We start from the raw sequence: 14,955 nt of genomic DNA on the forward strand, positions 1-14,955 counted from the left end.
GTGGGTGGGGGGGGTGGGGGGGGAGGGGTGTGGGTGGGGGGGGAGGGGGGGGAGGGGTGTGGGTGGGGGGGGAGGGGGGGGAGGGGTGTGGGTGGGGGGGAGGGGGGGGAGGGGGGGTGGGGGGGAGGGGTGTGGGTGGGGGGGGGTGGGTGGGGGGGGGTGGGGGGGAGGGGAGGGGTGGGGGGGGGGGGGAGGGAGGGTGGGGGTGGAGGGGGGGGGTGGGGGGGGGAGGGGTGTGGGTGGGGGGGGGTGGGGGGGAGGGGAGGGGTGGGGGGGGAGGGGAGGGGTGTGGGTGGGGGGGTGGGGGGGTGGGGAGGGGTGTGGGTGGGGGGGGGTGGGGGGGGTGGGGAGGGGTGTGGGTGGGGGGGGGTGGGGGGGAGGGGAGGGGTGTGGGTGGGGGGGGATGGGTGTGGGGGGGAGGGGAGGGGGTGGAGGGGTGTGGGTGGGGGTTGGGGGTGGGGAGGGGTGTGGGTGGGGATGGGTGTGGGGGGGGTGGGGAGGGGTGTGGGTGGGGGGGGGTGGGGAGGGGTGTGGGTGGGGGGGGTGGGGGGGGATGTGGGTGGGGAGGGGTGTGGTGGGGGGGGGGTGGGGAGGGGTGTGGGTGGGTGTGGGTGGGGGTGGGGAGGGGTGTGGGTGGGGGGTGGGGAGGGGTGTGGGTGGGGGGTGGGGAGGGGTGTGGGTGGGTGGGGAGGTGGGGAGGGGTGTGGGTGGGGGGTGGGGAGGGGTGTGGGTGGGGGGGGTGGGGAGGGTGAGGGTGGGGAGAGTGTGTGGGGAGGGGTGAGGGTGGCGGTGTGGGGAGGGGTGAGGGTGGCGGTGTGGGGAGGGGTGAGGGTGGCGGTGTGGGGAGGGGTGAGGGTGGCGGTTGTGGGGAGGGGTGGGGGTGGCGGTGGGTGTGTGGGGGGGGTGTGGGTGGGGGTGGGGAGGGGTGTGGGTGGGGGTGGGGAGGGGTGAGGGTGGGGGGGTGGGGAGGGGTGAGGGTGGGGGGGGGTGGGGAGGGGTGGGGGGGGTGGGGAGGGGTGAGGGTGGGGGGGTGGGGAGGGGTGAGGGTGGGGGGGTGGGGGGGTGAGGGGGGTGGGGGGTGTGGGTGGGGTGGGGAGGGTGAGGGTGAGGGTGGTGAGGGGTGGGGGTGTGGGTGTGGGTGGGTGTGGGGTGGGCCTGGGGTGTGTGTGTGTGTACTGGGGTGTGTGGGTGGGTGGGTGTTGAGGGGTTGGGTGGTGTGTGTACCGGGGGTGGGTCGGGGAGGGTGGGTTGGTGTGGGTGTGTACTGGGGGTGGGTGGGGGGGGGTGTGTTATACCCGGGGGACGCGAGTTGGGTGTTGGTGGGGGGGTGTACCGGGGGGTGGGAGGGGAGTGGTGTGTACCGTGGGTGGGGTAGGGGTGTGTACCGGGGGGGTGGTTTGGGGGCTGGGTGGCGTGTATACCAGGGGTGGGTGGGTGGTGGGGGGTGGGGTGGCGTGTGGTGTGTCGAGGGTACGCATTTTAGAGTTCGCCAGCCAGCTAGTCTGTGTTTTTAATAATTGGAAAGGAGATCATTTTTCTTTCCCATAACTCAGTGAAAGCATCTGAATAAAGTGGATTGTTTCCATGACCGTATCTGTCAGACTATAAGATGCCCCAGGTTAATGGAAAGGCGGGTGGGGATAATGTCAGTGAATAATGATGATTTGATCTTGTGTTCAGCTGGGGTGAGAGACAAGAGGATCCTTGCAATCCTTTTAACCTGACCGTTTTCAGCACCAGGTTCCCGTTCAATGAGGGATATTTTAATGTTGCTTCATTCAAATTGAGCAATTCTTCCTCGTGTTGAGCAAGACTTTTGAATGTCGATTTCTGTTGCTTCATTTAAACTAAATAATGAGGAATGTTTTTTGAATAAATATGTCAACCATTTATGTTGCTTCATTCAAATTAAGCAATTGTAAAAATGATATAAAGCAATCTGAAATGGACGTTAGAGCTTTTTTTTGTATTTGAGCAAGTTTTAAATGCTCTGGAATACTCCGTTTCTGCTTTCACAAAGGGTCACTTCATATCTAAAACCACTCTGCTGCCGGGAGATTAATATGTCACAACACCATGGATAGACCATTATGGCAAGGGTTCTTGAAGCAGACACTAAACATGATGAGTAATTTTTTATAATATTCATTCTTGGGACAGCATTTATTGCCCATCCCGAGTTGCCCTTGGAGGACAGTTGAGAGTCAACCACATTCCTGTGGCTCTGGAGTCACATGTAGGCCAGACCGGGTCAGGACGGCAGATTTCCTTCCCTAAAGAACGATGGGTGAACCAGATGGGTCTTTCCGACAATCCACGATGGTTTCATGGTCGTCATTAGATCTTTAATTCCAGATTTTTTTTCTGAATTTGCACCCCACCAGTTGCTATGGTGGGATTCGAACCCGAGTCCCCAGATTTCCAGATTGGTAGCCAAGTGGCATTATCGCTTGACTGTGATCTCCCCGGTATGGTTTATTATGAAGAAATTTAAATACATTCTTAGGTTTTACATTTTGTTCTCGTTCTCTTGATCTTTCTTTGCAAAGTCCTGTTTTAAAAAGCTAGTAGTTTAGAAACATTAAATATAAAATTATTTTACTTTCTCTGTCCATCCATTCTCCCTCCCTCCCTCGGGGCTAAATGAATGTACATCTCTTAGTGACGGTCACAAGGAACAACACAAACCTGCAATGAAGGCAACTGAATATTTGGACTCTAAAACTAGGACGCTTAGAATAGAGACGTCTGTTTTGCTACAGAGTCATGGTTACATCCTTTTAGAAAGGATATAGTGATATTGCAAGGAATGAACACAATAGCATGTTAGTAAGGATTAGATCAAGGAGAGACTAAATTAACTCAGCTTGTTTTCTGGAATGTGGAAGGGTGGTGTAATTGAGATGTTTAGGAATTTGAAAGGAAATGCTGGGATGGTTGGATAAACATGCCTGCTGATGGGGGAGTACGGCGCAAGGCATTAAAATCAGCCAAGCCATACAGGAAAGATGTAAGGAAAGACGTCTCTATGTGTGTGTGTGTGTGTGTGTAATACGCAGTCGTTGATGGAACAGACATGAGTGGCTTAATCTTGTTTGTGTCCCCAGTTGAAGCCACTGAATCATATTGGCTTGATCAGGAGACAATAAGAGGGTATTTTGTGTCTGTATAATGTCATTTGTCGATGCTGATCTACTCCCTATTGCTTTTAGTTGTGTTATATAATGAGGCAAAGCCAAGATTTGTGGGAGGACTGAGGTTGAGGCACTGCAACTTTGCGTACTGAGATTTTATGCTGTTTAGCAATGACAGACCTTGTGAACATGTTTAAAGACTTGGTGTGGAAGATCCAACTGTATGAATGAGTCTTTGCCATCACCGTTTTAATGAAACTGAAGATTGCATTTGTGAAATGCCTTGTGCCTTTGTGATGGCTAGAATTGAAATGCCGACACTTGATGGCCTTTGACGATTTGGATATCTTGTTTTCTTGTGCAACGGTGAGAGAACTGGTCTTCCCTGTGCGTGAATTGTACTGCCTACCATCTTGGTAAAGGTTCCTGTATCTGTACAGGCTTAAAATGTCTGCAGCGGTGGTCAGGCCATTTGCATGTTCAGAGAAGCCAATAATTGTTTTGCAGATCCCAGGACAAAACTCCTTTTGTGAAGACTGTGAGTCACTATTTTCAGGCTTGCATGTGGTTTCTGAGATGTTGTGGAAATATCCGACGTGACATTTGTCCCAGTTTTGTTAACGGAAACCAAAGTGGGACTGTCAGTTGCGAAGTAGCTTGTGAAACCTTCACATTTCAACAAAGGAAATTACAGCTCAGGAACAGGCCCTTCAGCCAAGTCTGGACTGACCATGCTGTCTGCGGGGACCATATCCCTCTATTCCCATCCTATCTATATATTTGTCGCACGCCTCTTAAAAATCACTATTTTTAAAAAAAAAAGCTTGCCTCGGTACGTCTCCTTTTAAACTTTGCCCCTCACACCTTCAACCGCTAGTATTTGACTCTTCCATCCTGGGAAAAAGCTTCTGACTATCCACTCTGTCCAGACGCTTCATAATCTTGTAGACTTCTATCAGGTCGCCCCTCAACCTCCGTTGTTCCAGTGAGAACAAACCAAGTTTCTCCAACCACCCCTTGTAGCTAATGCCCTCCATGCTAGGCAACATCCTGGTAAATCTTTTCTGTACCCTCTCCAAAGCCTCCGTGTCCTTCTGGTAGAGAGGCAGTTAGAATCGAACATTATGTTCCAAGTGCAGCCTAATTAAGGTTCTATAAAGCTGCAAAGTGACTTGCCAATTTTTAAACTCAGTGTTCTGGCCAATGAAGACAAGCATGCCGTATGTCTTCTTGACTACCTTCTCCACCTCTGTTGCCACTTTGTGACCCCACTCGATCCCCCTTTCAATACTCTTAAGGGTTCTGCCATTTACTCTGTATTTCCTATCTTTGTGAGATTTTCCAAAATGCATTGCCTCACATTTGTGATAAACTTTGATTTATGGCATTAAACCACAAGGATTATGCTGGAAGTGAGCAGGGAAGTTCCTGAGAACTTCCGAGGGAACTTGGATATTGTTTTACACTGTCTTCATATAATGTGAAACTGTGCGTGTATGTAGTCCTTGCACTCCTTTTGAAGGTATCGCACATCAGCGGTTGTCAGCCGCTCCACAATAAATCATAGTAACTAAACAGATGGACAGCATTATCAACAACTTAGCTAGTTTTGGATTTTTTTCTCAGAATTTAATATCTTGATGCCGCACAATCTTTAGGAGTTCACATGAAACAGTAATTAATTTTAAAGAAATTGCCAATTTTGCATCGTGGGAAAATACTTTTTCGACAGTGCATTCTATCATTAGATACAATGTTGGCTGTTCCAGTTAAACTTCAATGTGTGAAGTTTGTAAGAATGTGTCAGGAAAACAATGATAGTTCAAGGGATTTATTTTGTTGATTTTAAGTGTGTTTTTATTTTGGGGAAAACCTACAGTTAGGTTCATGCTGGAGAAAGTTGTTTGTACGTGTGTGGGTTGGTTATAGTTTTAACGGTGTGATTCTGTTTTGCTTGCCGTTAGATTGAATTGTGGCTTCCTTCTGCACTAAAGGGATTCTGTTTGGCCCATCGCGTCTGTACCGGCTACAATCTCACTCAGACCCCACTGCCCGCAAGTTTTTTTTTTAAACACAGAGGGTGGTGGGTGCCTGGAACTCACTGGGGGAGGTGGTGGGAGCAGAAACTATGTAATGACTTTTAAAGGGCGTTTTGACAAATACGTGAATGGAATAAAGGGATGTGGTCCCCATAAGGCTAGGGGGTTTTAGTTCAGATGGTCAGTGCAGGCGTGGGCTGAAGGGCCTGGTCCTGTGCTGTAATTTTCTTTGTAATCCAATACATTTACCCTGCTAATCCCCCTGATGGGCATTTTAGCACAGCCGATGAACCTAACCCACATATCTTTGGAGTGTGGGAGGAAACCAGAACACCAGAGGAAAACCCACACAGACATGGGGGAGAATCTCCACACAGACAGTGACCTGAGGCTGGAATTGAACCTGGGTCCCTGGTGTTGAAGCGGCAGTGCCAACCACTGTGCCTCTCTTCTTGCAGCATGAAGAACAGATAGCAGCAGTGGTTACCTACCCACCGAGGCACTTGTCAGGTCGGAGAAGTTGCATTTTAGCTGTTTTGCAGTTGGAGACAGGACACCGGGGAGTGAACATCTCTCAACTCTGGGAAAGGAACAGTACACTGGATGAAGCTGCAAAGAGGCCCAAAGACCCAGTTACTCTCCAAGTGACCAGGGAATTGGACCATAGAGATTGGTTTTCTTGGTCTCTGTCTTAATATGACTGAAGCTAAGCTATTGTTTCGACAAATTCCAGGGAGGTATGATGGTGTAGTGGTTAGCACTGCTGCCTCTCAGCTCTAGGGATCTGGGTTCGATTGGGTCACTCTCTGTGTAGAATTTGCACATTCTTCCTGTATCTGCGTGGGTTTCCTCCAGGCGCGCAAGTTTCCTCCCACAGCCCAAAGATGTGCGGGTTAGGTTGGTTGGCCATGCTAAATTGCCCCTGCGTGTTCTGGGATTGTAGATTAGAGGGATTAGCAGGGCAAATGTTTGGGGTTGTGGGGTTAGGGCCTGGGACGGGATAATTGTCGGTGCAGACCCGATGGGTCGAATGACCGGCATTGTCGGGATTCTGTGAAAAGTAAACAAAGCATTCTGAGTTGAGGAAATTGCAGACTTAGTGGGAAAGCAGACTGCAGAGATAAATCAAAAGTTTGATTGCATTTTAATACAGGCTGGGAGTTGAGTTGAGTTAAAGCAATTGTGAGCAGCAGTTAAGACAAAGAAACATTCCTAAAGGGGATGTGTAAATCATGGACTGGATGAAAGTGGAGCAGTAGCTTTATTTACAAGTATCATTTGGAAAATCTGGACTTCGTTTCAGAAGGCAAACTGCGAAGGCAAAGTCTTGTGAGAAGATTTTAAAGCATGCTTTTGGGAGTGGAGTTTGGAACCTTTCTGGGGAGATTCTGAGGAGAAATCACTAACTTGGGTTCAGAGTGTGGTGTATTTGACCACAATCATTCTGTGTGCTTAAAAGGGGCCATTGTAGTTTAATACGTACTTTGTAAATTGTGCTAATCTTAAAATCTGTGTGGTTGCTGAACTAAGGAGGAAGTAAAGGAGTATTGTACATCACCCTTTCTTTTAATGTTTACATGTTTTCTTGTCAGAACGAATTAATGGAGCTGTGAGCCTTGCTGCGTATTTTATAAAAAAGGGAAGTGAAACTTGTGTTTTGGAACCATGGTTCCATTCGGGGGTCTTCTCGCCCAGCTATAATATCAACTGAGATAGTAATACTAAAAATATCGTGTAAGCATCATCCAAACTGCTAGATATCGGGGCAGCACAGTTGTTAGCACTGCTGAATCTCAGCACCAGGGACCCGGGGTCGATTCCTGGCTTGGGTCACTGTCTGTGCGGAGTCTGCACGTTCTCCCGGTGTCTGTGTGGGTTTCCTCCCACAGTCCAAAGATGTGCTGGTTATGTGCACTGGCCGTGCTAAATTCCCCCTCAGTGTACCCGAACAGAGTGTGGTGAACAGGGTATTTTCACAGTAACTTCATTGCAGTGTGAATGTCAGCCTACTTACGACACTAGTAAATAAACTTTACTTTAAACTTTTAATAACATTTAGTTATTGTTGCTCTTGGAAACTCTGCCAGTGCTGTCCAGCCCTCAGATTTCTGAACCTTTAATGAAAGTACAGACTGCAAAGCAGGAAAAACTTAAGCATTTAAAGAATCTTGGGTCATTATAAAGCAAACAAAGGATGTTTGCAGTGTAGTTAACTGTTGCAAAGTAGGTAATATAATAATTTTGCATCCAGCAATAAATAGTGATGAATCTGTTTTGTGGGCAGAGAGATAAATATTGTTTCTCGACTTCTCCATTGCAGATCCAGCCAAGTACAGGATGTTCTACATTTGCTTGAATGAGCAAACAAAACTTCCAGTTTATAATATCACACAGGTTTTTTTTACAGATGTTTATTTGTACCAGAATGATATCAAAAATACGTGCATTGGTGAAATTCAGTTCACCATTTTCAAATCAAACTGATGACAATGCAATGTTGAGTCTAAGTAGAAGGGGTTTGCCCCCTCAATGATGTACTTGACAAGGCTGATACTGGAGATGAGGGGTTGGACTATGAAGAGAGACTAAATAGACTGAGTCTGTACTCGCTGGAGTTTAGAAGGATGAGGGGGGATCTTATTGAGATGTATAAGATAATGAACGGGATGGATAGGTTAGAGGTAGAGAGATTCTTCCCGCTTAGAAAGGACAGCAGGACGAGAGGGCACAGCCTCAAGATAAGGGGGGGACAGTTTAGAACGGAGTTGAGGAGGAACTTCTTCACTCAAAGGGTGGTGAATCTCTGGAATTCCCTGCCCGTTGAAGTGGTGGAGGCTACCTTGCTGAATATATTTAAGTCACAGGTGGACAGGTTTCTGATAGACAGGGGATTAAGGGTGATGGGGAGAAAGCGGGAAAGTGGAACTGATCCACTTCAGATCAGCCATGATCTTATTGAATGGCGGGGCAGACTCGAAGGGCTAGATGGCCGACTCCTGCTCCTATTTCTTATGTTCTTCTTATTCGGTCCTACCAGCCGCCTTCTCGCCGAGCGTTCGGTGCAGCTCTGGAACGTCAGCTGAGGCTTTGGCTGTTGATTCTGAGTGAGGCCGCTGCCTCTTGCCCAAGGCAAAGTTCATTGCTCGCCCACCTCAATAACCGCTTGTTGCCTCATTGGAAACCCGCAGGTGACAGACAGCCTATTTGCTGTTCGAGCTGATTTACAAACTCGCTGAGAACTCCAAGACTTAAAGCAGTGGGTGAGCAAGGCTAAAAATGTAAGGGGTGGCACAGTGGTTAGCAATTCACAGCTCCTGGGTTCGATACCCGGCTCGGGTCACTGTCTGTGTGGAGTTTGCACATTCTCCTCGTGTCTGCGTGGGTTTCCTCTGGGTGCTCCAGTTTCCTCCCACAGTCCAAAGATGTGCGGGTTAGGTTGATTGGCCGTGCTAAGAAATTGCCCCTGAGTGTCCAGGGATGCGTAGGTTAGAGGGATTAGAGGGTATAATATGTAGGGATATGGGGGTAGGGTCTGGGTGGGATTGTGTTCGGTGCAGGCTCGATGGGCCAAAGGGCCTCTTTCTGCACTGTAGGGTTCTATGATTCTAATGATTTTCACTAAATTTCTAACCAGCAGTCCTGTATGTTCAGGGTTGCTGGGAATGTGATCCGGGGTAAACTGCTTGCTTTTCTATAGCTTAGTGCATTGTAAAGTTAGCATACTCACTCATGGTCAGTTACTGGTGACATTGACTCATCATCATTCGTGGCTTATGCCTTCACCTACGCCTGCCCTAAGCTATGGAATTCCTTTCCATCTCTGTCCGTCCCGTTTCTGTATGGTTTGGTTATGTTTGATATTGCTTGTAGGGTGTGACATTGCAGATTCCAAGTTATAGGGGTGCTTATGTGAACTGGTGGTCCGTTTACCAGCCCAGACTTCCATTTTCTGTTAGTGAGCTTCAGCTTTGACACGTTTCTTTATGAATATTGCCGTGGAGGGTCAGGAATTCGATGGCTGTTCTCCAATAAGAGATTATCTCTTGTTGCCTGGATTGGGAGGCATGCCTTCTGAAGATAGGTTGAGGGAGCTAGGTCTCTTCTCCCTTGAGAGGTGACCTGATAGAGGTTTATAAAATGTTGAGAGGAATAGATAGGGCGGATTCTCGGAGACTATTTCCCAGGGCTGAAATGGTCGCTACGAGAGGACACAGGTTTAAGGTGCTGGGGAGCAAGTACAGAGGAGATGTTAGGGGTAAGGTTTTCACTCAGAGGGTGGTGAGTGAGTGGAATCGGCTGCCGTCGGTGGTGGTAGAGGCGAACTCGCTGGGGTCTTTTTAAAAGACTTCCGGATGAGTACATGGGATTTAATGGGATTGGGAGTTAGCGATAATTCTATGGCTTGGTAGGTATGGATGAGATCGGTGCAACTTGTGGGCCGAAGGGCCTGTTTGTGCTGTAGTGTTCTATGTTCTATCTGGGCATACAAGATAGGGAGTCGAAATATTTCCTCATCTTCAGTGTTCCTTGGTTACCATTGTGGTATATGTATGAACTATCAGATCAAGCTGATTAGAATGTGAGTCTTCACGGCTATAAAGACTGTATATGAGCTGTAAAACTCGCATTCTAATCAGTGTTCTGTAAACGGTGTGAGCCTTTACATGCCCTGTTTATGAGCAGAACTGCCCACTCACCTGATGAAGGAACAGCGTTCCGAAAGCTAGTGGCGTTCACTACCAAATAAACCTGTTGGACTTTAACCTGGTGTGGTGAGACTTTTTATTGTGTTTACCCCAGTCCAACGCCGGCATCTCCATATCATAACTTTGGGTCCCACCCCAGGACTTGATGGCCAAGGAAGATGCGTTCACAATGTGGTCAAACAGCTGTCAACCCTCAAATCCTTCCAAACGTGCTGATGGCGAGTAACTGAACTCCAGGTTGAATATTTCCCATCAACCGCCACCCTCTGTCTTCTATCAGCGAGCCAATTCCTGATCCAAACTGTTAAATCACTCTCAATCCCATGCATCTGTATTTTCTGCAGTAGCCTACCATGGGGAACCTTATCACACGCTTTGCTAAAATCCGTATACGCCACGTCAACTGCCTTACCCTTATCCACCTCTTTGGTCACCTTCTCAAAGAACTCAATAAGGTTTGTGAGACACGACCCACCCTTCACAAAACCGTGTTTTATCCCTCATCAATTTATTTCTCTCTAGATGACTATAAGTCGTGCCTCTTATAATTCTTTCCAAAACTTTGCCCACTACAGAAGTAAGGCTCACCGGTCTATAATTCCCAGGATGGTCTCTACTCCTCTTCTTGAGCAAGGGGACAGCATTTGCTATCCTCCAATCTTCCGGCACTATACCTGTAGCCAATGACGACGTGAAGATCAAAGCCAACGGCTCTGCAGTCTCCTCCCTAGCCTCCCAGAGAATCCTAGGATAAATCCCATCCGGCCCAGGGGACTTGTCTATTTTCATACTCTCAAGAATTGCTAACACCTCGAGCTCTAAGTTTTTCTGGCGATTTGTTTTCAGGAATTACTTGCTATGGAAACAGACTGAAGGGTACATACTGTAGGATGTCTCTCAGCATCAGATTTATTTAGAATCGTGAGCTTTCGGAGTGCTGACTCCACTCACCTGACGAATGAGCAGCGCTCCGAAAGCTCATGATTCCAAATAAACCTGTTGGACTTTAACCTGGGTGTTGAGACTTGTTACTGTGCTCATCCCAGTGCCGGCATCTCCACATCAAGACTTAAGGCTGGAAGAGAATTGGAACCAGTCGCTCAGAGGAATAGATGAAGATGTTGTGGGTTAATTTATTGAGACAAGGAACTTGAGAACACAGCTACATGTGTAAAAAAACGGAGCAGTGGAATTGAGTGGATCCCATGAGACTCCTAAGTAATGTCATGCTTTTATTTATTCGCACGCAGGATGTGGGTGTTGCTGGCTGGGTCAGCGTTTATTGCCCATTCCCAAACGCCTTTGAACTGAGTGCTTTGTTTGGCCATTCCAGAGGGCATTAAGAGTCAATCACATTGCTGTTGGTCTGGAGTCACGTATCGGCCAAAGCAAGTAAAGATAACAGATTTCCTTCCCTAAAGGACATGAGTGAACCACATGGGTTTTTGGAACAAGTGGTAATAGTTTCATAGGACTCAATAGACTTTTAACTCCAGATTTTTTTTGTTGTTTGTCGCATACAGATTTCACCATCTCCCACGGTGGGATTTGAACCTGGGTCCCCAGAGTATTACCCTGGGTTTCCAGATTACTCATCCAGTGACAATGCCACTGCTTTCCACAGTATCCCTTTGACACCTCTTTAAAGGCACATTAGAACGAAAAACATGACTTGGGCATGAAATCTCTGTTTGTTGTTAATGACCGCACTTGTTTTGTAGCCATCATTTAATCCTGTGGTCACATTGACATTTGCTGCTTGTCTAATGCAGCTGCAGAAGGTTATTTTGATCGTGAGCGGTGAGATTTCTGATGTGGTTTAAGGGCATCTGCAAGAAATGATCTCTGAGCCAGGCTAAAATTGAGTTCCCAGAATTGTTTATCTCCGAATCATAGTTGCCCCTTTTTTTTTTCTGGAATTCTGGGAATACTTGCACACTGCCAGAACCAGATGAACACAGGATGTGCACTTTTAAAATATTTGCATGTTGATAAATGCATTTTACCACGACCGGAATTGTACCATTGGAAACGGCATTTTGGTGAAAAATATTTTTATTTTGGAGTGGTTTTATCATTGGAAGAAGCCAAATTTATTATTATTTGTAACTGGGGTATTATCTACAAGATGCACTGCAGCAATTCACCAAAGATCCTTAGATAGCATCTTCCAATCCCACGATCACTTCCATCTAGAAGGAAAAGAGCAGAAGATACATCTGCAAGTTCCTCTCCAAGCCTCTCACCATCCTCACTTGGAAACACATCGACATTTCTTCGCAGTCACAGGGTCAAAATCCTGGAATTCCTTCCCTGAAGGCATTGTGGTCAACCCACAGCACATGGACTGCAGCGATTTAAGAAGGCAGCTCACCACCACCTTCCGAAGGGCAACTAGGGTTGGGCAATAAATGCTGGCCTCATCAGTGCTGCCCATATCACACAAATGAATTAAAAATTTTGAGTGGGCAATTTTGAAAGATAATGGGAGCTGCAAGGTCAATTAAACAAATGGAGCAGTGACTCAGGAAGTGCTGTTTTAGTTGATTGAGTGGCTGATAACTGGAGGCCCCAGTTTGGGCACTTTTTGAGGCAGTGAGCTTGAGTCAGACTGGGTTTAAAAAGTGCCTGATAGGTGCAGCCCTTACTCTGGGTGAGGCAGGTCTATGTGCTGACCTTGGAAGGGCACCACAGTGGTTAGCACTGCTGCCTCACGGCGCCAGGGACTCGGGTTCAATTCTGGCCTTGGGTCACTGTCTGTGTGGAGTTTGCACATTCTCCCCGTGTCTGCGTGGGTTTCCTCTAGGTGCTCCAGTTTTCTCTCTCAGCCCAAAGATGGGTGGGTTAGGTGGATAGACTGTGCTAAATTGCCCCTTAGTATCAGGGGGATTAGCTAGGGTAAACGTGTGGGGTTATGGAGATAGGGCCTGGGTGGGATTGTGGTTGGTACTCTCTGGGTTGAATGGCCACCTTGTGCACTGGAGGGATTCTATGCTATAAGCTGAGTGTCAGTGGTATCGGGGAGATTGGAGTGCCAAGGCGGCTGGTTTGAAGGTCCAACTCCATTCCATAGGACTTTGCCCCAGGTGTTATCAGGCTGTCTTTGTGTCACCCACCCCCATGGTCACTTGTACAGTCAATGCCAACTCATGCCCTCATCCATTCACCCAATATACATCAATTATATGGCTCTTAGTATTGGATATTTGGCAAAGGGGTATAATTTGGCATTGCAATGATCGCTATAGAGACCAATTTAAAAATTCTAACTTGTAGTCCACAGCTGAAAATGACAGGACATGATTATATGTTTTAAAATTTTTTTTATTGTCGCAAGATTTTAAAAGGCCTAATAGGTGAGACAACTTGTACCTTCAACTATATTTAAAACCCATTGCATTCTCTGTGGAATCAGTCCTTTGAGCAAAAGGTCAGCAGCCTCTTCCAATGAGCTCCTTTGTCCAGTTTCACCAAATCCCCCCCCCTGAGAGTTTCCTAAATCCACGACCGGCGGTCAGGCCCTTTTTGAATGATGCTTCTCCTGGCCAGTCCCGGGGATCTCCCAGAACTGTGCCTGCAGGGTGCATGCCTTTTTTTGATGAAAAACCATGTTCATCCAGTATCTAACTGTGATAGCTCGGAAAGCCAAACAGCCCCCTCTCTCTGACCACACAGAAAAAGATAGTGATTTCTCTGGTCTTCTTTCGTTTTATAGGGCAGCCTGTAACCTGATCTCAAGATGGCTTCCTCTGCTCCACTCTTTACCTTTTTGGGCAATGCGAAATGTGATAGCTACTCTTGATCCCAACTTGCCTTTAGAATCGTAGAAACCCGACAGTCCAGAAAGAGGCCCTTTCGGCCCATCGAGTCTGCACCGAGCACAATCCCACCCAGGCCCTACCCCCATATCCCAACATATTAGACCCCTTAATCCCTCTAACCTACACATCCCTGGACACTAAGGGGCAATTTCTTAGCACGGCCAATCAACCGAACCTGCACATCTTGTAGCTCGGGTCAACTTTGTGACACGAGTGTCTATAACAGGACTTCGGAAGACTCTGGGCTGAACTTTTTGCTCCAGACTCCAGAGCACAAGAATTTGAGGAAATTCCCTGGATCTTCAGATTTTCATCCAAGTTTGGGGTTGGGTGCAAACAGGAGTTGATTCCAACCGGCCCAGGGGGAAAAAAAATCAAATGGGTGTTGAAGGCTTGCCTTGTTGCTCTGCAACTTTGTCTCTGTTGTGATGAAACAAAAAGGCTCTCTAGTCCTTACCCCCCCCAACCCCACACACACCTCATGCCTCAACCCCACCCCCGTACTTTCCATGCCAACGATAGCCCTTATTCCCACTTAGTGCCAACTGCTGCCCACCACTCCTTTGCCCTGATACCCTCCATGCCAACTTACCCAGTAGCCAGCAGTATCGACAGATCTCCAGAAGCCACCTTTATTTTGAAATAAAAAATAAAGTCTAAATATCTATTCCAGCTTATATTTAAAAAATGCCAACATTTTAAAACCCCTTTTGTGTACTTCATCCCTTGTGAAAGGGGTGGCACGGTGGCACAGTGGTTAGCACTGCTGCTTCACAGCTCCGGGGTCCTGGGTTCGATTCCCGGCTCGGGTCACTGTCTGTGTGGAGTTTGCACATTCTCCTCGTGTCTGCGTGGGTTTCCTCCGGGTACTCCGGTTTCCTCCCACAATCCAAAGATGTGCGGGTTAGGTTGATTGGCCGTGCTAAGAAATTGCCCCTTAGTGACAAGGGATGCATAGGTTAGAGGGATTAGTGGGTATAATATGTAGGGATAGGGGGGTAGGGCCTGGGTGACGTTGTGTTTGGTGTCGACTCGATGGGTTCTATGTTCTATGAACAATTCTTTTTCGTTGTCGCCCCACATCAAAAACTACTTGATCCCTTTTTATGATCATTTGGAGCTGTCAATCTGAACTTGCAGGCCCCCTGCTGTGATAATGATTGGTTGTGGAAATACTTTGCACTTGGCTGTATCTCAAGCAGTTCAAGTCGTTCTCTGATCTCCAACAATCCTACCCATTCGGACTTGCTGTTGG

At 47.7% G+C, this 14,955-nt stretch overlaps 1 protein-coding gene across 1 annotated transcript in view; it reads left to right on the forward strand.

The window, feature by feature from the left end:
- Positions 1–3,050: 3,050 nt before the first annotated feature.
- LOC145354633 (lipopolysaccharide-induced tumor necrosis factor-alpha factor homolog) overlaps positions 3,051–14,955 on the forward strand; it is a 53,186-nt gene continuing 41,281 nt past the window's right edge. The window contains exon 1 of the mRNA XM_080206063.1: positions 3,051–3,153. The gene's annotated coding sequence lies outside the window, so the exon portion shown is untranslated. The remainder of the gene's footprint in view (positions 3,154–14,955) is intronic.

The sequence above is a fragment of the Carcharhinus amblyrhynchos genome, chromosome 18 (genome assembly GCF_965287045.1).
Source record: "Carcharhinus amblyrhynchos chromosome 18, sCarAmb.v2.hapA, whole genome shotgun sequence".
Taxonomy (NCBI): domain Eukaryota; kingdom Metazoa; phylum Chordata; class Chondrichthyes; order Carcharhiniformes; family Carcharhinidae; genus Carcharhinus; species Carcharhinus amblyrhynchos.